This window comes from Emydura macquarii, unplaced genomic scaffold, assembly GCF_026122565.2.
Source record: "Emydura macquarii macquarii isolate MOO-44397 ecotype Brisbane River unplaced genomic scaffold, CSIRO-AGI_Emac_v2 contig_2637, whole genome shotgun sequence".
NCBI lineage: Eukaryota > Metazoa > Chordata > Testudines > Chelidae > Emydura > Emydura macquarii.
Window position 1 is genome coordinate 19,290 of NW_027132774.1, and position 21,279 is coordinate 40,568.

A 21,279-nucleotide genomic window follows, 5' to 3' on the forward strand; every position below is an offset into this window, starting at 1 on the left:
GGACTGGACTGTAGTGGAAGGGGGAAGGAGCCCCAAGAGAGGTACTGAGCCCAGGAGAGGGGGGAGCCTTCCCCCGGCCGGACTGAAACTCTTCCCATGGGCCTGGGTCCGGAAGCCCAGCTTGGGGCAACAAGGAAAACAGGGCCTGAGAGGCCAGAAGGAGTGAGGGTGGGGGAAGTAGCCCAGGGGAAAAAGACTGCAGCTGCAAATACAGTGCCAGCAGCTCACTGCTGCTACCCACAGGGCCCCTGGGCTGGGACCAGGAGGAGTGGGAGGGCCCGGGTCCCTCCCCCCCTCCCCTGGGAAGACGGGGTGATGGGCAACTTCCTGGCCCACTACAAGGAGTAAAGCGTGAGACCCCCTAGAGGGAAGCCGGCCGTCTGCCACAATAGTTATAAAGCATGAAGCTGAAGTCCTTGACTCTAAAGACCCTTTGGGCATAAAGCCAGTTTTCTTACATGTGTTTCATAGAATTCCTTGGCTCATTAAACTTGGAATTAAAAATATAATTTTATTATTTCTGTCACCTAGGCTAAGGAAAACAACTTGGCCAGTTCACTTTTTGCTTGTAGTATGTTCTAACTCTTCAGATTAAAATACATAAGGAAAATGTTCCTGTAATATTCAGTTTGGAAATGCTGCAGGTGAAGATTTATCTATTAAACTATTTTCATTGGAACAAAATGTAATTTAAGGTTTTATTGGTACCTGTGCCTGGTTTCTTCTGATCTCACATATCCGGGCTCTCTTCTCTTCCCTCTTCTTCATTTTCTCCATCTCTTTCACGAGACTAGATTTCCTCCGAACTGGGAAAAGCAAGACATCACCACCACTTTTTATGTGAAGCTGTTACCACGCACACATTACTTTTAAGCAAAATAATTTATCCAAACATCCCTACCCCCACCAAAAAAACCCCAAAAACCATTCTACACAAAAAGCCCTCTTCTGTCCAAACTGGGATATCATGACCTACAGAGTTTTCTCCTGGAGGCAGTGATCCTTATTAGTTTTGTGTCCAGTGGTTGTGACAATCAGGGTCCAGACACCCCAAGGGGAGAACTGGGTGGTCTATACCCCAAAGAGCTAGCAACAATCAACTAGTTGTTTACAACATTGTATACTAAAATATGTCAAGTAAGGCCTCTTATGAAAGCTTGTAGTGTTCTCCTTATGACCATCAAGGTCAGAAGTTCCAGAGGGGTAGCCGTGCTAGTCTGTATACAGCAAAAACAAGAGTCCTGTAGCACCTTAAAGACTAAAATTTCTGCAGGCATAAGCTTTTTTGCCTTGTTTGCCTTTCCTTACTAGTTCATTTGTGATTTTTCTATTAAAACAAACTATTTCTTTTTACCTCAAGCAGGACTCTGCTGAGCAATCTATGTGGAGTGTGCGCGCCAAAGTGAACTGATAACTTGGGGTTGTTCACACCTTTTGGGGGTGACAGAGGGGAAGTCAGTGTCTGGCAGTTAAAGAACATAGGATAGACAGATTTTGGCTGGTAGAAGCCAGGGAGAACTTTATGCTTGTGGGTTGACTGAGTGTGTCATAGCTACATACCATTAAGGCAACTAAAGGCAGGTGGTCACAGAACCCCTTACTGGTCTGGGTGATCCCCAAAAATCACAGTGACCAGTGGTGTCTTCACTTAGCATATCTATCAGTTCCTGAAGCTAGTTAGAAAGCTGTTGCATTGCTACTCTGGGGTGAAGCCAGTCCTTCCAAGCAAATGTCTTTGTGCATCAAAACTGTACCTTATTTAAATCTGAAATCAGGATGTTTGCTTTTGCCGCTAAGCCACTTTCCAGGAAATCATATTAGACCTATGAGCATATGGGGAAGCAATCATGACCAATGTTGCTTAGAGATGCAATGCTGGTCAGGGAGCCAGCCAGCCCTCAGACAAAAGTCCCTGTTTACCTGGATTTGCTGAAGAGCTTCTACTGATAGGTGGATGTTCTTCGACAACTTCAAGTACATTTGTCAAGGAAGGTTCTGTGGCACAACCTGGCCAGCTGCTGAAAGGAAGCAGGTCAATGGAAAAGTCTCTCTTAGTCTACAGATGTGAGTTAAAAAAGCCTTCTGAATTGTAGGGCCCCAAGACAATAGAAGAGGGGGAAAAGGGGAAGGACTCGGGCTAGGAGTTGCCCTCCTCTCCAACTCTCCAGCAGGTGAGAGAGACAAGGCTAACCAATGAAGTACAGTGCTTGCATGGGATGCAGGCATCCAGTGGCCACTTGCATAGTAATTTACTATTAAAAACCTGCCAATCCAATAATGTTCACAATCCATAAAAGTGTTTCCTTGAATAAGCCAAGATAGGACATCAGGATATTGCAGAACTCAGGTGTAAGGTTGAAAGTTTTTTATTGAGTAAATGTTTCAAAAAATAACAAACAGGTAACCCAAAGAGTTTAAAGGGGCAAAGTTATACAACATCCAGGGACTATATGCAGGTTATCGGGAGGTGTGGGGAGTGGCTGAAAGCCTGGGGAGAATAACAAGGGATAATCTGCGGGGTCCTGGATCGGGGGGTGATGGTATGGGCGCTAAGAGATACAAGGGAATATATGGGAATGGGGGAATGTCACTAAGTATGCCTGTGGGTTACTTTTTGGGGGTTTTAACAAATAGGGCAAATAAGTCCATACAAAGTGATGCGTCCCTCATTAAGTCCGATGCTTCAGCAGTCGCCGCGTCCGCAGGTGTGTCCCCCGCCGCGTCCGCTGGTGTGTCCCCCGCCGCGTCCGTCGTGGTGGTCTGTTGGGTCCGTCGGTCCGGAAGGAGGGTCCTGTGGTGGCGCTCCGTCCCTCTCCTCCTGGTACTGCGGGTGGCCGGTGATGTGCTCTATGTAAATGTCCCGAGACCACCGGATGGAGTCCGAGACCATGAGGCGCCACATGAGCTTGGCGTAGCGCCAACCCACACCGCAGGCCCAGAGCACGGGCTCGTTGCGGGGGTCCCAGGCGCCCAGGGCCCCGACGATCAGGGCGTGGATCTGGACGTCGTAGCCCTGCTCCCTCAGGGTGTCGGCCAAGGGGGCGTATTTCTCCTCCTTGCGGGCTCGGGCGGCGTGGAAGGCCGGGCTGCGGTTCTCGAACGGGACCGTGACGTCCACCATGACAATCTTTTTGTGCTCCTCGTCGGTGATGACGATGTTGGGTCTCAGCTGGCTGTCCGTCCCGGGGATGGCGGAGTTGATGGCCACCGCGCCTTGGTGGGCCGGGATGGCCTTCGCCAGACGGTCCTGGACCGCGTTGTGCCTCAGCTGCCAGGCTCGGGAGTGGGGCTTGCAGCCGCAGAGGACGTGGGGCAGGGTCTCGTTGACGTACCCGCACCTCCTGCAGCGCTTGTCCCGGTTCCCGTGGCGGACGGCCCCGTTCAGCGGGAGGCAGTTGAGGCGGGCCCGGTGGATGAACCGCCAGTCCGCGAACCGGGTGTAGCCACCGCCCGCCAGGAAGTGGTTGCTGGCGTCCCACTTGCTGGTCACCTCGAATGCCTTACCCTGGTCGGGCTTCTTCTTTAGGCTCTCGAGGTACAGCGCATGGACGGATGCCTTCAGGCACCTCTCCAGCATGCACCGGGCGCGGGGGGTGACGATGGTGTGGCCGTCGGCTTTGATCCTGGGCACCAGGACCGACAGCTCCCGGCGCTCCTCGCACCACGTCCAGTGGCAGCCGATGCGCTTACCCAGGCGCCGCGTGGCGTTGTGGGCGCGGGACCAGAGGGACGAGATGTCGCCTCCGTCCCGCGCGAACTCACCTTCCAGGGAGCCGCTCAGGTAGGTGGCGATGTCGTCGCTGGTGGGCGCTCGGCGGATCCGTTTCGCGACTGCCTCCTCAAGGGTCTTCGCTGCAATGGCGCTCACGGTGGCGTCGGGGCAGGTCAGCAGGCGGAAGGCGATGTCGCACAGGTCACCCATGCGTGGGACGTTGGCGCCCCCCTGCTTGTGGCCGATGTAGGTCAGCTCGTTGCTGGCCCTCTGCGGAAGGAACAGCCACCCCTTCACGAGCTGCCTGATGACGCTGTCGGCTTTGTTCAGGGGCACCTTCGCCACGGCCGAGCCCCGCAGGACAAAGGAGATGCGGGGGATCAGGAAAGTGTTGAGGGCGTTGATTTTCTGCCACGGCGCCAGCAGGGAGGCATCGATCCTGGAGGCGTCCCGCAGGATCTCCTGGATGGTGTCCTCGGGGGTCTGCCGCACGCGGAAGCCCGTGGGCATGCCCAGGTGCTGGTACGCCTGGCCCTCCCCGAGGGAGATCATGGGGTCGCCCTGGTTCCCGAATGAGGTCGCCTGCACCGAGGCCTTGTTGGCGCCGTCAACGTCGAGGGACGCGCATTTCTTGGCGTTGAATCGCAGGCCCATCCAGTCGGCGGCCTGGCTGGTGGCGTCCAGCATGCCTCGAAGGCTCTCGCGGTCGTCAGCTACGAGGACCAGATCGTCGGCGTAGGCCAGGATGTTGACCTTGTTGCCGTGCAGCTCGAACCCTCGGGGGTCGTTGGAGATGGCTCGGATGAGCGGCTCCATGGCGAGATTGAATATGATGGGGCTGATGGGGCAGCCCTGCTTTACCCCGCTCCGGATCGGGATCTCCGCCGTCTCCCCCTCGGTCGAGCGGATGGTGGTGGTGCATCCGTCGTACAGCTCCCGGAGCAGCTGGAGGAAGTCTCCGGGCATCCCGAACTCCTCCAGGGTGGCGAAGACGTGCCGGTGGGGCATGGACCCGAAGGCGTTGGTCAGGTCCAGCCACGCCATGACGCACCTCCGGCGGTCCCGCCTGGCCGTTTGGAGGACGGACTGGAGGAGGAAGTTGTGCTCGTAGCACCCCTCGCAGGACATGAAGCCCTTCTGGACGGAGCTGACGGCACCTCCTCCCACGGCCCAGTCCGTGATCCTGGCGGCCAGGCAGCTGGCGTAGAGTTTATACATGGTGGAGCAGAGGGAGATGGGTCTCCAGTTGCTGGGGTCGTCCCTCTCTCCCTTCTTATAGACCAGGACCGTCATGGCTTTCTTCCAGGAGGTGGGGGTCCGGCGGAACTGCCTGCACCTGTCGAAGAGGGTGGAGAGCACCAGGCAGCCGGGATCCTTCTTTTTCAGGAAGCCGTAGCGGATGCCGTCCTTCCCCGGAGCCGTGTTCTTCGTCCTGGAGAGCCTGGATGCCACTTCCCCGGGAGCGAAGGCGGCCTGCAGGTCGTCCGCGTCGACGACCCGGGGTAGCGGGGTGACGCACACCGGGCGCTTGTTGGAGGGCGGGTCCGCACGGTCGAAGACCCCCTTGTAGAAGGCGAACAGCCTCTCAGAGGGGATCTGGCAGAACGCCGAGGGCCCGTCGCGGACCTCGCGCATGGCTTTGACCCGGTTTGCCCGGTACAGCTTCCGGATCCTTGAGGCTGCGGCCGGGTCGTAGCGGCGGCTGGCGTTCCTCCTCCCAGGACCCCTCCCGGGGTCGTCGCAGTTTGCTGGATCTCTGTGGGGGCCTGGGGCGGACCCTTGGTTAGGCTTACCTGCAGCCATCTCTGCTGCCATCTCCTCTGTGAGCTCGTCCACGAGGCGGTCGAAGTCGCTGAAGGATTCCGCCGCCTCCTGCTTCTCCCTCCAGAAGAGCTGCCAGGGTGTGGCGGGACGCGGATTTGGTCGCGGCTCGCCCTGGTCTGCCACCGTGGGTGGGTCAGGTTGCGCGCCAGGAGGTCCCGCTTCCTCTGGGCGCTCTGGAACCCTTTCTCCCGGGCGACGGGTCGAGACGTCTGGGGGCGCGGAGGTGACGCGGGACGCCTGGTTGTCGTTCACCGGTGGGCGGGTGCTGCTGGACCTACAGGGAGGAAGAACAGATGGAGAGGGTCGTGCCCCAGGCCCTGGCGGGGCCCGACCCAGCGGAGGGGATCCTCTGGTGTCGCTGGGCCTTCTTTGGCTGGGCTCCACACGGGTCGCCTCCGGGGCGGCAGGCAGTGGCCTGGAGGCGGGAACGCTCCGGCGGCGGGTCGGGACCTCCGGCGGTGTGGAGGTGTGGCTGGGTGCCCGGCCGTCGCTTGCCACCGGACGGGTGGAGCTGAATCTGCGGGAGACAACAGACAGGGGGACCCGCGTTCCGGGCCCTGGTGCGGCACGGATCAGCGGCGTGGAACCTCTGGCGTCGCTGGGCCTTCTGCAGCTGGGCTCCACGCGGGTCGTCTCCGGGGCAGCGGGCAGCAGCCTGGTGGCAGGAGCCCTCGCAGCAGCCTTGACGGGTGGGCTGGGTCCCACGGGGGCTCAGCGCTGTAGGCTGGCAGCTGGGGGTGCGCTGGCGCTTACCTGCCTGCGGATATGACTATCGCTGGTGATCCGCGGGGCAGGAGCGGGACTCTTGCTGGTGCCCCCCCGACCAGGGGCCATCGTGGAGGTCGGACCGCTTCTGGCCGCAGCAACCTGGGTGTACAGATATCAAACCCTGCTATATCATATCCCCTCGCACTCTTCCATAAGGGTAGGCCACGCAGCCACCTCCAAGACAGCCTCTGGACTCCAGCACTCCTGTTTCACACTGTGAGCTCTGCCCTGCGAGTCTAACAGTGGAAGGCTCCTGTGCAGAGACTTCTTGCCCTCTTCAGGGATCAGTGCAACTCAGCATGTATTTACAGTGACACCAGGCAGCCTTTTCAAAGCAGAGTAGGATTTATTAGAATCATAGAATATTAGAGTTGGAAGGGACTTCAGGAGGTCATCTAGTCCAACCCCCTGCTCAAAGCAGGACTAACCTCAGCTATATCGTCCCAACCAGGGCTTTGTCAAGCCTCAGCTTAAAAACCTCTAAGGATGGAGATTCCACCACCTCCCTAGGTAACCCATTCCAGTGCTTCACCACCCTCCTAGTGACAAACTTTTTCCTAATGTCCAACCTAGACCTCCCGCCCTGCAACTTGAGACTGTTGCTCCTTGTTCTGTCATCTGCCACCACCGAGAACAGCCTAGCCCCATCCTCCCTGGAACCCCCTTTCAGGTAGTTAAAGGCCACTATCAAATCCCCCTCACTCTTCTCTTTTGCAGACTAAACAAGCCCAGTTCCCTCAGCCTCTCCTCATAAGTCCTGTGCTCCAGCCCCCTAATCATTTTGGTTGCCCTCCGCTGCACTCTCTCTAACTTGTCCACATCCTTTTTGTAGTGGGGGGCCCAAAACTGGACACAATATTCTAAATGCGGCCTCACCAATGCCGAATAGAGGGGAATAATCACTTCCCGTGACCTGCTGGCAATGCTCCTCCTAATGCAGCCCAATATGCTATTAGCCTTCTTGACAACCAGGGCACACTGCTGACTCATATCCAGCTTTTTATCCACCGTTACCCCCAGGTCCTTTTCTGCAGAGCTGCTGCCCAGCTTGTCGGTCCCCAGTCTATAGCTGTGCATGGGATTCTTCCTTCCTAAGTGGAGGACTCTGCACTTGTCCTTGTTGAACCTCATCAGATTTCTTTTGGCCCAATCCTCCAGTTTGTTAGGTCACTCTGTATCCTACCCCTACCCTCCAGGGTATCTACCACTCCCCCTAGCTTAGTCAACTGGAACACAGCATTGGCAAGTCCTTTGGTTACCATAGCAAAGCAAAGGTTAAGACAGTCCATACTGGCCAAGCCAGGGCTCCCACCTTGGTTTCCGCTCTGGCTATGCCTACAGTACAAGTGCTACAGCAGCACAATTGCAGCTAGGTTTGTCGTGCAGATGCTACAGTGATGGAGGGATTTTTCCTGGACAGCAGTAAATCTACCTGCTCTCAAAGCGGTAGCCAGGTCGACCAAAGAATTCTTCTGTTGACCTAGCTGTGTCTAAAGTGGTGGTTAGGTCGACCTAATACAGAGCACAGGGCGCAAAAGCCCTGAGCAATGCAGTTAGATCCACCTAAGTTTTACACGTAGATCAGGCCTGTGTGTCCATCCCAGGTCAGATTCTGTCTCCCCCCAAAGGTGAGCTCTTACACATGCCTCCCATCACCTCAGGATGCTGCCTTTCCCTTGCAGACTCATGCTGAGTTCACATGTTCTGCCTGACAGTTTCCTGCAGATTGGTGTCAACTGTTGGGATTCCCATAGTCCTCCTGGATCCTCCACTGATATGGGGTTGTTTCAGCCAAACCTTTAACCACCCATTCATTCCCGCCTGACGATTATGACACAAAATGCCTCCTGTTTCCTGCTCTGCCTCAAATGCAGATTTAATCCTTCAGTCTGTGCATAGCAATGCAGAGCACAGAGGGAAACTGAGGCACACAGGATTCAAATTACTACTGTTCTCACATTTATCACATATGCTCAACAGGCAATTTTTAAAAAAATCAACTTTGTTACACTTAAACTACTTCTTCAAAGTCACAGCCCAAAGTCTGCCTGAGCCAGAATAAGTTTTAACAGACAACCTCTCTAAAGTTCAGGGCCCATCACGAAAGCAAATACGGAACATGCAGCACACATGCTTTTGCTCTGTGGTGTAGGAAAGTTAACGTTAATAGCTACCAAGAAAGCATTAGACCTGCATTTTCCCCAAGAACCAAGCAGGGTTCAAATTCTTGCCTTACCCAATTGGTGTAAACACGCAACTATCAGTAATCAATACTGCTGCAGAATTTGAAGTAGTTTGATTACATTACATACATCAGTGGAATCTGTCAACCCAGTACCATTGAGAGGCAATTCAGCTTTTTTTTTGGGTCCCCAAAGATTATCCCTATCTTAAGTTATCCTTACTAAGTCTTTCAGATGAGACTTAAAATCCACTAGGAACAGCTTTTAGCAAGAGTAGGGCCATTAACCCTGCTGTTCAAGCCAAATTGCCACATGGGTAAAATTACACTTTGCACTTCCAAAAGAATAAGATACTTCACTTCTCATCCTAGTGGTATGTATGCTACTGTGCGCTGTTAAACAGATGCCAGATTCACCTCAAGACATGCACATGGTGAATTAAATTATTTATTTTCCCCCAACATCAGAGTTTAAGTGATTTGAGATCCCTCTTAATGAGAAGCCCTATATACAACGCATGATCACTGATCTGCTGTGGTCAATGATCTTCCCTTCTCTGTTTAAAAGAAGAGGGAGAGATTTTTGGTCAGTTCCTTCTGCTTCTACAGTTTGCACACCCATGAGATGAGCATTTTGAAACAAGACATTCAATTTAGTTTAATCCCATTTTACTGGGTTTGTCTCCACTCACCAGGCACTGTCGAATGGTTTTGTGTAGAAGTGGAGGGATCCATCTCCATCTCGTTCTCCTGGAGGCTGCCCTGGGATTCTGTGATAACAGACATCCTGGTAGAAGGCCTACGTAACTCTTAGGAAACAAAGAACTCAAGGTCAGAACTGAACACTGACAACAGCAGTCCGGTTTCTTCACAAGAGACCACAGTATGCTCATGAAAGTACAGAACAGTAAGAAAAGTGACCTGGTTAAAGATACCTTTCACCACAGGATCTCAGGTCCCTTAGAGAAGTTTAGAGTGAAGCAAAGTGTTAAGCAGTTAGCAGTTTGGTGAAGAGTGCTCTTCAAAAATGCCACTAGTGCAAGACAAATAGTTCATTCTAGATTTGCAGTTACAGTGGATTCATTTCCCTATTCCACAAAGAAGATTAGGATTCATTAATTTATGCTCAGGTTCCTGAACCACCATTCCTGAAGGGGACTGGAAAGCTCAGGAAGCTACAGCTTACGCCTCCCAGGCACTGGATCAACTGATCATGACGAAGGTGTTGTAAATCCAGTGATTCTTTGACAGGAATTCGTCTGTCTTAGTCCACACATCACAAAACTAGCATCTTTGATAAATTCTCCGTGGAGACTTCTAAAGATGGCATTAGCATGGAGACAGCTTCTCTCTCTCTCTCATCACTCTCTCTAGCTTGCAGTTGAGGAGGTATCAGGTCCATCACCAGGGCACTGAAGTACTGTTAGTGCCAGTGTGGAAACTTCCACCAATGCTAAATTTACCTGAAAGCTATGATTACAGCACCTTTGTAAGAAAAGCTGCACCATCTCAAGATTTACTATGCAAGCTGCAATGGAATTAATATCTCAGCAGTCACACATTTAGGTAACTATTTAAGATATTTCCAAATAGGAAACTGGTCAGTTCTTTTAACGCTTCTATGCCAAGGCTATAACACCCATTCAAATAGTTTTAAATAGGCCTTTTTTGTAAAGAAAGCAAATCTGACATGAAAAATTTGGAGTACATGCAATAGAAAACTTGGATCTATTATCACCTCTACCAATTGTAGGAATTTAATCCAGAATAGAGCACTGAGTAGTCTCACGTGAAGATAAAAACTTGGTGTGCAGCAGAAGTCTTACCAGAATTCTGGATAAACCCTCTGCACAGGAATAGTAACTGTGCCCAGGAAGCTCAGTGCTCATCACACCACAATGCTTTACCTGGCAGCTGCAGCTCGGGCACACAGACATGAGGGGTCACTGCTGCCACTTTAGGAACAAAAAAAGAATTGTATTTTCATTATGCTTGGAGATGGAATTAAATGCGGTGTCCTTTTGTGAAGGGTAACAATTTCCAAACCTCAGCTCACCAGAAAGAGTCTCCAGCATTATGATCACTTCATTACAGAAGGAAATAACATGCAAAATAGTGACTCCCCACTGCTCCCTAGCAGGACATAATACCATCATTCAGAAGACTGGAAAGATTAAAATGCCTTAAGGAATTTCAGCAAACCAGCTTTACAGTTAACTTTGAAAAAGTTACCATTTATTTTAGCTTCCCTCAGGAGCTGATACAGTAGTGCACATTACACACTGATAGACTGAGCACATAGAAGGTAGTAGAAGGTTTCTAAGAGGCCTGGAGGACCTGAAGAAGGCGTTATGCTTTCTAACCAATGTAATACCAGGCTCAAAATAAGCGGATATTGTTCCCTGTTGCTGTAGCATAGATGTTTAGCGAAAGGGAACATGAACACTACCTTGCTTTCCTGATGGATTCTGAGCTGCTCTTTATGCACTAGGAGACTGGGACAATAGCCAGGGGAACAAGCACTGCAGATTTTCACCTATATTGTGTGCTTCGGGGTACACCAGTGACCTCTAGGGAAGGCATTGCCCATCTGTCAGTGACTGGCTGGGTTAAGAGCACTTGATAGTTCAGCTGGCCATTCACCACTTAACGCCTAGGACAATTTTCAGTCTACTAGTTTTATGGAGATCTCCCTGGGTCTGATGGTAGCAACTGCAGGTGCTGTGACAGGGAAATGGATTTGTGCGGGTTTGGGATTCCAGGGTTGCTCCTGTCAGACCTGCCAGAAGATTAGTGTACTGCCTTCCATCTCCAACATCAGAGAGAACTCAGAGGCAGCGCATTCAGAAAGCCATTAGCAGCTAGGGACAGAAGCCTCCTGTTCCAGAGCTTAGAACACTACTATACTGGACAGGACAAAGGGTAGCAAGCTTCCTGATTGTTACCCTTTTGGAGGGCAGGAGGCAGAGCCAACATGGCAGGGGCAAGAACACCATAACGGACACAGGATATTAGGTCATAGCTTAGAATTCTATGGAGAGTTACTCACATTTGTAACCTTTAAGCATCAACGGGATTCAAACTGCAAACTCCCCAAACTCACAAGAAGCCCCAAGGAATAAATTAGTCAATCAACTAAACTCTGAAAGTTAAAGTTAGATATGGGAAGGGAACTATTTCCCATCTAGCCCACCCCTGCCAGCACAAGGACAATAACCTCTTATGGACCCCACATTCCCTTGCAACACCCTAATCCCCCACTAGGTTTGCTCCAAACATTCTATTCTGTTGACAAAAGAACCATTGATCCTGTTCTGGAGCCGCTCTACTCACTCATTTCCCATTGGATTGTGGAATTTGCAAAATGGAATTTACTAGTATGACTAGTACTAGTACTAGCAGTACCCCCTTGCAGCCTGTAGAACTATAGAACTTGAAAGGTGAGGGTGACCTGCTATAGAAAAGGGCAAATTGCGATTATCAACTTGCCAGCTGATAGAAGCACAAAAACAGTGTGCTGGCAGCAGACCTGCATTAGGGTACGCAAGGCATCTGAACCCTCCAAGATGTAGAAAAGCCTCCAAATGCCTTATGACTATGGTTTAAGAATCACATTTTTTAAAAGTATCAGCATAACATATAAATGTTTAATTAGTACGTTTTATAGCATTCTGTTGCCTAAATTAGAGTGAATTTCCAGTATAACTGTCACTTTTGTTTTAGGACTAGAGAAAAGAGTGAAGATGGTCATTTTTACCTTCTCGTGGAGCAGGAATTTTTGAAAGGGTTGTTCTACATTTTTGTTTCTGCAAAAAGGTGAAAGTCACTGCAGTAAGTATCTAAAGCACCTCCTACATTATCTTAACTATATATTGCAAAGGGTGTAACAAATACAAACAAGTGCCTGCTCTTTTATAAAAGCAGCACAGGCAGCTCAAAAAAATCCATATGGAACAAGATATGCGTACCCAGAGACCCCAAAGTTTAAAACAGAAGACAAGTGAAAGAATCAAAGCAGTTTTAAAAATAATCTGCGCTTGTTTTGCAATAACGTTATTTGTGTCCTGACATGCTGCTGCTTGAATTTTAGTTCCATGGCAAAAGGCTGAAGAGTTTAAGGATTACATACCTGTACAGTTCATTCTCCAGCAGAGGCAGGTTCTCTTTCACGTCAGAAGCAGAAGGCATTTCTTCTAAAAGCTCTGGATTTGTTATCACATCCTCAATCTCAATCTACAAAAGCAAAACCAAGATTTAGACAGAACAGAAATGGTCTACTAACTTTAATAGAAGACAAAAAAGCTAGACAAGCCTTAGATAAAAACAAAACATGAGCAATCCTTTTGTTGATGTGAAAAGTTGGAGTTGCCTTGACTAGTAACATAGCATTTTAAATTCCACTTGAACAGTCTTATCTGACTATAAAATACATCTGTTAGTTAGGCCATCTACCAGTGTCTGCCAACTGCCACAGTTCTGCAGGAGCCATTGGGCACTTCTAAAAACACTGGCAAAGTACATTTGTCACTGTTTTCATCTCTTGCGGCTAATCCTAGTCAATCTCTCAGTCACGCCATGATTTCTGCTTTAGGAAAGCATTACGAGTTTACTGCACACTGGTGCTTCTGAAATACGAATTTTAGTAAAGAGCTACTCACACTAATGTAAATGAAGCATCCAGCATTTAAACCAAGACAATTCAATTCATCTGCATTTTCCCCTGTATTCACCCTCCTGCTATTTGCAAGTGGGAGTGAATAAGTGATTTCAACTCAGCCCTCCTCCAACCCCCTGCTTTACCCTGCAGTGAAGTCAGAATCCTTTATCTACCACATTCTGCAGCTCTGGAAAAGTGTGATGTCACAAGTGTCGGGGGAGGGGGGGGGCGGAGAGGGGGCAGAGGGAGGAGGGGAATAAGGAGTTGGGCTGTGAAGGAGAAAACGTGGGCACAGAGTCTTATTTTGAAAAACTTATTTTGACTGTGTAAACATAACCTTCACTGAGTGAACCTCCAAATATTGAGTTTGTATCAAAATAGATCTATAATTATCACTTCATCCTCCACTGAAACTTAGCTGCCTTTGATATTGAAATAGTACCTATGCTGCACAACAAAGTGTATGTATTAAAAATATTAACCTTTTAGAGGCTCTAGGTAAAGATAAGCATGGCATTTAAACCTCTGTAAAATGAGCAAGAATACAATTTTAACTGTTCTCATGCAAAAGTAAAAATATTCATCAGATTTCTAAAAATAGATTTTATAGATATGTGACTGTCCATGGTTTCCATAATCCTTGGAGAGAATCATCAAGTTTACTCACTTCCATGTAAGATCGTGTTAAATGCCAGTCTCTCATACTCACCTGGGGTCTGACAGTCATGGTTTCTTTCCATCTGATGCAGGCGCAGAGATTGATACCAGATCTTTTTGGATCCCTGCACCTGGATCCCTGCACCCGCCGGCGGAAGGAGAGGACATGGCGGAGGGCGGGGTCCTTGCAGCCGAGGGGAAGTGGGCTGATGGTGGAGATGAGCTTCCCCAGGGCAGAGAGGAAAGGCAGAAGGGCGGCATTGGGGAGGAAGGGCGGGACAGAGGTGAGGACCACCCGTATGCCCAGGTCTTCCAGGGGCTCCACCGGGAGGTGGACGCCCCCTACCGCCAGGCCCGTCACCACCACCTCCTGGGCGGTGGCCTCCGATGCCAGGAAGAAGAACAGCTTCCCGTACATCTTGGAGGCCGCCACCACGGCCGTGGGCCCCACCACCCGCACGTAGGTCTCCACGTGGGGCGAGGTGGGGACCAGGAGGCACCACACCCCATGCTTTTAGTGAGGGTGGGAAAGGGGCCCCGGCCCCCAGGGATGGTGCTGGAGGCGGCGGTCGGGGCAGGTGACAAGGCGGCGAGCGGATCTGATGTAGGCGCAGACATTGATACCAGATCTTTTTGGAGGTTCTGCAAGCCAAAAAAGGTAGGCCCTCATGATACCTGTGCAACCTCACTGATCTTATGCCCATGGGTTTGCACAGGTAGAGCTCAATCTAATTTGGCCTGCAAAACATCTATTAATGGTGATTATGCAGGACATATAGAGTACAGAGCTTCACTATCAGAGCCCCACATCTTTCAAGTCTACCTCTAGCTGCTGGTATATATTTAGCCTTCTGACAAGGCTTATAAACGAGGGCTTTGTTAACAGCATGACAGAAGAGCACTAATGGAGAAGTCATAACAAGTGGTTAAAGTCAAAGAATAAAACTAAATACGTATGTATTTACTTATTTCTGAATCAAGTACATTCTTACTAGAAAAAAACATTGCTTGCTGAGGTGCTGTGTGTCAGCAAGAGTACCGTAAAAATCCTTATTTGTGATTAGGTGGAACATTATAGTGTTCCAGGTTACAGCTACAAGCAATAAAATGTTTTCACAGATTTCCTGCCCTCAAACTAAAGAGGCGAAGATAAACAGGGCCCAAAATTAAGGGTTTGTAAAAATATGCTTTCAGAAACCAATAAAACCTTAAATTACGTTTTGTTCCAATGAAAATAGTTTAATAGATAAATCTTCACCTGCAGCATTTCCAAACTGAATATTACAGGAACATTTTCCTTATGTATTTTAATCTGAAGAGTTAGAACATACTACAAGCAAAAAGTGAACTGGCCAAGTTGTTTTCCTTAGCCTAGGTGACAGAAATACTAAAATTATATTTTTAATTCCAAGTTTAATGAGCCAAGGAATTCTATGAAACACATGTAAGAAAACTGGCTTTATGCCCAAAGGGTCTTTAGAGTCAAGGACTTCAGCTTCACGCTTTATAACTATTGTGGCAGACGGCCGGCTTCCCTCTAGGGGGTCTCACGCTTTACTCCTTGAAGTGGGCCAGGAAGTTGCCCATCACCCCGTCTTCCCAGGGGAGGGGGGGAGGGACCCGGGCCCTCCCACTCCTCCTGGTCCCAGCCCAGGGTCCCTGTGGGTAGCAGCAGTGAGCTGCTGGCACTGTATTTGCAGCTGCAGTCTTTTTCCCCTGGGCTACTTCCCCCACCCTCACTCCTTCTGGCCTCTCAGGCCCTGTTTTCCTTGTTGCCCCAAGCTGGGCTTCCGGACCCAGGCCCATGGGAAGAGTTTCAGTCCGGCCGGGGGAAGGCTCCCCCCTCTCCTGGGCTCAGTACCTCTCTTGGGGCTCCTTCCCCCTTCCACTACAGTCCAGTCCAGTCCAGTCCAGTCCAGTCCAGTGAGCACAGCACAGCAATTTCCTCCAGCTTGTGCCCTGTTTCTCTGGAGCAGTGGGCTTTTAACAGGCAGCTGGCTGTGCCTTAATGGGCCTCAGCTGCTCCTGATTGCCCTCTCCTGACTGGCTAGGCTGCAGGGAATAAAGCCCTGATCATTCTGGGGCTTATATCTTCTTTCCTATACTCTCCTGGTGGGGCTACTGCTGCTTTGGGGAGCCTCTCCTGTTGCTGTCCCCTTGGCTTTTGGGGACCCCACTAGCCTTCCTACCTCCCCTGGCCAGCCAGGGGAATGGGTGTGTGGGGGGCCTCCCTACCCCCACCCCCACCGGCTACAGAAAGGTGCCTTCTCCTGGCTTGCTGTTTCCTCCTGCTATTGCTGCTGCTGCTGTGAGCACCCCCTCCCTGCTGCCTCTCTACCCCCCGTAGCCCCTGTGCTTGGGGGTCCCCCTGCCCCCTCCCCCTCTTTGCTGCTGTTGCTTTGCTGCTTTGCTGCTGTTGTCGGTGTTCAGTTCTGACCTTGAGTTCTTTGTTTCCTAAATGTTACGTAGGCTTTCTACCAGGATGCCAACCCCCAAAAGTGCCGCATTGGGTGGCGAGAGACTACTTACCTGGGGTACACATTGGGCCACGGGACCCTTCGCCCCCTTATCGGTGAAGTACAGGCCTTGTAAGAATATCCCCGGCCGTCCACCAAGAAACAGGTGTGACAGTTTCTGGGCCTGGTGGGGTACTACCAACGGTTTGTTCCGAACTTCGCCACGCTTGCGACCGCACTGACAGACACCTTGCGGAAGGACCAGCCACGCCACATTCAGTGGACCCCGGAGCGAGACCGGACGTTCCGGACCCTGCAACAAGCACTCTTCTGAGAGCCCGTCCTGTTCAGCCCAGACTTCAGCCGGCCCTTCGTAGTGCAGACCGACGCCTCGGCCATCGGACTCGGGGCCATGCTGACCCAAGTCTTCGATGGAGAGGAACACTCCATCCTCTACCTCAGCCGCAGGCTGTTCCCCTGCGAGGAGCGATACGCAACTGTGGCGAAGGAAGCGCTGGCCATAAAGTGGGCCCTGGAGGCATTATGCTACTACCTCCTGCGAAGCCCCTTTACCGTTGTCACCGACCACGCCCCCTTCTGCTGGCTTCAGACTATGAAGGACACCAATGCACAGATCATGAGATGGTACCTCGCCCTGCAGCCGTTTGCGTTTACCAGCCGGCACCGTGCAGGGTGCGACCATGCCAATGCTGTCGCTCTGTCCTGGATCGAAGAGGCGAGACCCGCCGGCCCAAGAGACCGGGAGCTGGACTTAAGGGTGGGTGTGTGTGGGGGGGAGGGGGGCACTGTGGCCTCCCCTGGAGTCTGGACCCGAGGGAGGGCCCCAGCGGCCTGGCTGGACCAAAGCAGGCCCAGCGGACAAGTCTGCCCGGGAACCAAAAGGCCGGGCCGTGACAGGATCGCCCAATCAGCAGTGGAGCGGAGCCCCTACAGGAAGGGGCAGTATAAGAGACCTGCCTCCGATGGTGGTCTCTCCCAGACTGAGCTCTGGGGCCGATGTGCTGTCCTGCCAGCTGAGGCCTAGGCCAGAGCGGAGACTCCAACCATCCCCGGACAAACCCGACCCTGGAGACTGGATAGGACCTTCACCTAGCTGGACCAGGCAATCCAGCCAGAGAGACTGGACCGAGCCCCCTGAACAACCCTGGTGGGAGATACCCCCCCCAAGGCTGGACGGGACCTAGAGGAGCTATCAGCCGCTGAGCCCCCAGAGACAGGGCAGGGCCTGGACAAGCTGCCTGAGGCCAAGCCATTGCCCGAGCCCTGTGATCTAGAGGAGCTGCCCCTCACAGACAAGCTCCCCGCCTTGCCACCTGTGGACGAGGAGGGACTGGCGGGCCTACCTCGGACTGAGCGACCCTGAGGACCCTGACGAGCCAGGTATTTGGGGATATGGGAAGGAAGTGGCACAGGGACAGCCATAGTTAGTGGCTGGGACAGGGGCAAGCCCCATCGGCGAGTTGCGGCGGGAGCCCCGCCGACTGAGTGGCAATGCCTTTGCCACTACTAGGGCCCTGGGCTGGGACGCGTCCCCCTGCCCCCTTCCCTAGACACCCTGGGAGAGCCTCCTCCCGACCGCTCCTGAGAGCAGACCCACTGCTCGCCCGCCTTGCCTGAGGGCTGGGGCGATAGACTCTTTGCTTGCCCACCCTGCCTAAGTGCCAGGCTAAGCCCCACAAGAGAGCTAACTGTTCCCCCTTTAGGAAGGTGCTGTGGCCTCCCACGGAGTCTGGACCCGAGGGAGGGCCCCAGCGACCGGCCCGGAGAGGTTGGCCTTGTAATACATAGATAGATCAATAGATATTGCATGTGACTGCCCAGAGAGAAACATAAGGATGAATGGATGGATATATATTATATATGAAAGGACGGATAGATAGAGAGACCACTGGATTGATTATCCATGGGTTTAATTCTCTTCTCACTTCAACAGATGAAAATTAGGAGTAACTTTACTGAACAAAGTTGATTTACAACTGTGTAAAACTGAACTGAAAGGATAATCAAGCCTCTTCAGTAGACAAAAGGGAGTGTAGTTTCACTCCACTGCAGAACTGGAGCAGTGAACTGAAAGGAGAATACTGTGGAAATGTTGGCTGGCTTTTCCATCTTCTCTGAATAAATTTTTTCGGAGACCGCAGCTGTGGCTCCATAGAAATGTGGGTGCTGTGTAGACTGGTCTGGCTGGTGTTTTTGTGCATGCAGTATGTGTCTGTGTCCCTACATAAAATCCCCTATAGAGTGAAACCTAGATCAAGGTACTAAAGCGAAGCCACTTCAAATTTTGGACTAATCAGTTGAGCCAGGACTACTTGAAGGTTTGTAGGATCAAGCAAGCCCCGGTGGGTCTGTCTACACAGCACTTTGGACAGAGTGGGTGTGAGCTTCCCAGCCTGGATTGGCAGCATTGGGCTAGCTGGATTCCTGCTAGTGCTTGCAGAATAACTGTGAGGATGCCACTTTGAAGGGGTGGTAGAGGCTGGCGCTCAGGATCTGAAGACTAGGGAGATGGGTGGGTCAAAACAGGCCCCACTAACCAGTGTCTGCCGAGCCAGGTTGGGAGACTCTCTCCTGCCTGCGCCAAAGTGCTGTGAAGACACACCCAATGTTGTCTGGCTGGCTAAAGGGCGCCAGGGGTATCCGCCTGTGTAACCAGAACTAGCAAACAGGAAATGAAGCCCGGTCATCTCCTCGTTTTAAAGACCAGGGAGATCCAGGCTGACATTCTCAGAACCGATCACTGTTCTGGGTGTCCAAGTTGTGACACCGTGAGCCTGGCTTTGTAACTGACATCAAAGGGATCTGTGGGTTCTTACTGGCACTGCGCATCAACCACCAGATATCTTGCAAATGGACGCACCATCGAAAATTGGTGTGTCAGAGATCATATCTATGTATTTCTTATAGCATTCACCCAACTTACCCAGTTCATGAAGAATTTTATTATGATAGGAAACAGTCGTAGGCCATGGCTAGCAGGAACCACACAGTGGTGACAGAGTTCTTCTTTGTGCCTTTCTTCAACCTCCTGATACTCCGTGTTTCCCTTTTTTCCTGGTGATGCTGATGTACCTCCATACCATAGTGGGGAATATGCTCATCATGCTCACAGTGGTGGACCCTGCCCTTCGCTCCCCCATGTATTTCTTCCTCTGGAACTTGTCCTCCCTGGAAATCGGTTACACCTCGTCCACCATCCCCAAGATGCTGGTGAACTTCCTCTCCAAGGACCAGAGCATCTCCTCCCTGGGCTGTGCCACACAAATGTATTTCTTCTCCTTCTTGGGGATCACAGAGTGCTGCCTACTGGCTGCCATGTCCTACGACCGTTACGTGGCCATATGTCACCCTCTGCACTACATGGCCATGATGAGCAGAGCTGTGTGTCTCCAGCTCCCAGCGGTGTGCTGGCTCATTGGGTTGCTGGTGGGTGTCGGGCAGACAACTTTCATATTCACTCTGCCCTACTGCGGGCCAAACAGGATCAACCACCTCTTCTGTGACCTGCCCCTGCTGCTGAAGCTGGCCTGAGCAGATACCTACAAGAATGAAATAGCTGTGTACACCATCGCTATCACCTTCATCATGGTGCCCTTCCTGCTCATCTTTGTGTCCTACGTCCACATCCTCCAGGCTATCCTCAGTTTTGTGTTCACTGCGGGCCGGAGCAAAACCTTCTCCACCTGCTCCTCCCACCTCCTTGCGGTGACCTTGTTTTATGGGTCTGCCATCGTGATATCTAAGGCCCAAATCCAGCTACTCACTCAACACGAACAAACTTCTTTCCCTGTTCTACACCGTGGTGTCTCCAGTTCTCAATCCTTTGATCTACAGCCTGAGGAATAAGGAGATGAAGGAAGCCCTGAGACGGGTGATGGCCAGCAAAATATTGGTTTGAATACTGGGAGGGTAGGATTGATTTTTTTTTTTTTTTTTTTTTTTTTAAATCTTGTGATGGATTTGGAGTTGTCTGTAGTAGCCCGATCTATGAATTGTATGGCAATTATATTCATTACTTATGAATTCTCAGTTATCACCCTGAGGTATTGACAGGTTCTTCTCTCAAGGTCAGGCCCAATATTATTAAAATTACTGTTCAGTTGGAACTCCTGATGGGCACAGTTGCAACACTCACACTGTCGGAAACCTTCTGTATTTGTTATAGTTCATTAATATATTGCACCGACACTCTAACCCAGCAAGGTAGATAGAGATACTACAGAATATCCATTGACTCTCACCGTTCCTTCCAGAACAACCGCAAATGTTAGCCATCACCTTCCTCATCACCATCACCTTCCTCCTTGTCACCAGTGGCCATCATCTTGGCACCTCCCATGGGTGATGTCTCTCTCTCGTCCTGGCCACATGCTGGGTTGCAACTTTTATAATATGTTGTGCAGGCTACAGGCCTGCAGCCTCCTGGCATTACTGATGAATAAAATAAGGGCAAAAGCGATCTCTGTGGGTACGCTTTAGCAATCTAGGAATACTGTATCTTTTGTCTGAAGAGTGAAGAGATTTTTTTTGTGCACATTTCAGGTTACTTCAACAGCCAGATGTTCAGGAAACTACCCAGGAAGATGGACAGTAGTTCAGATGAGAGCTTCTCACCAAGGACAATTAACTGTGATATGCTGCCTCTGCCCACCCATAGCGAGCCTGGTAGACCAGCTTTCCCAGGCATGAATCCCTCCCCTCTGAAGAGAGGGAACTCAAAAGACTGAGGGGGTTTCAAGAAAGCCACTTCCCAAAGAGAGGAGAGCCTGGTTTGCTGAGGTGGTTTAAGGGTGAAATTGCCTCCTGACCTCCAGAGGCAATTCCTAGAGGAAGCTTAGCCTTTCTGAGGGGCTTTAATACTTGTCTCTGGCTATGCCGTGTTCCTACCTTAAGATTAAACAATACTTTGTTTTAAGACGGCTGTTTTGCATCACTGTTATCACCGCAGGTCATGGCTCCCCAGGGGCATGACCTTGTACTGAGTCCAGTCGGACCTGCTGAG

The 21,279-nt window shown here is 51.1% G+C and overlaps 1 long non-coding RNA gene and 1 pseudogene across 1 annotated transcript; one reads left to right on the forward strand and one right to left on the reverse strand.

Annotated features, from left to right (window-relative positions):
- Window positions 1-10,378: 10,378 nt before the first annotated feature.
- On the reverse strand, window positions 10,379-12,717 carry LOC137164016 (uncharacterized). Its single transcript, XR_010922902.1, has 3 exons — window positions 12,616-12,717; window positions 12,244-12,292; window positions 10,379-10,435 (listed from the first exon to the last, which is right to left on the reverse strand). It is a non-coding gene; the product is annotated as an uncharacterized lncRNA (long non-coding RNA).
- Window positions 12,718-19,245: 6,528 nt separating this feature from the next.
- Window positions 19,246-20,940, forward strand: LOC137164015 (olfactory receptor 10A4-like; annotated as a pseudogene).
- The last annotated feature ends 339 nt before the right edge of the window (window positions 20,941-21,279 follow it).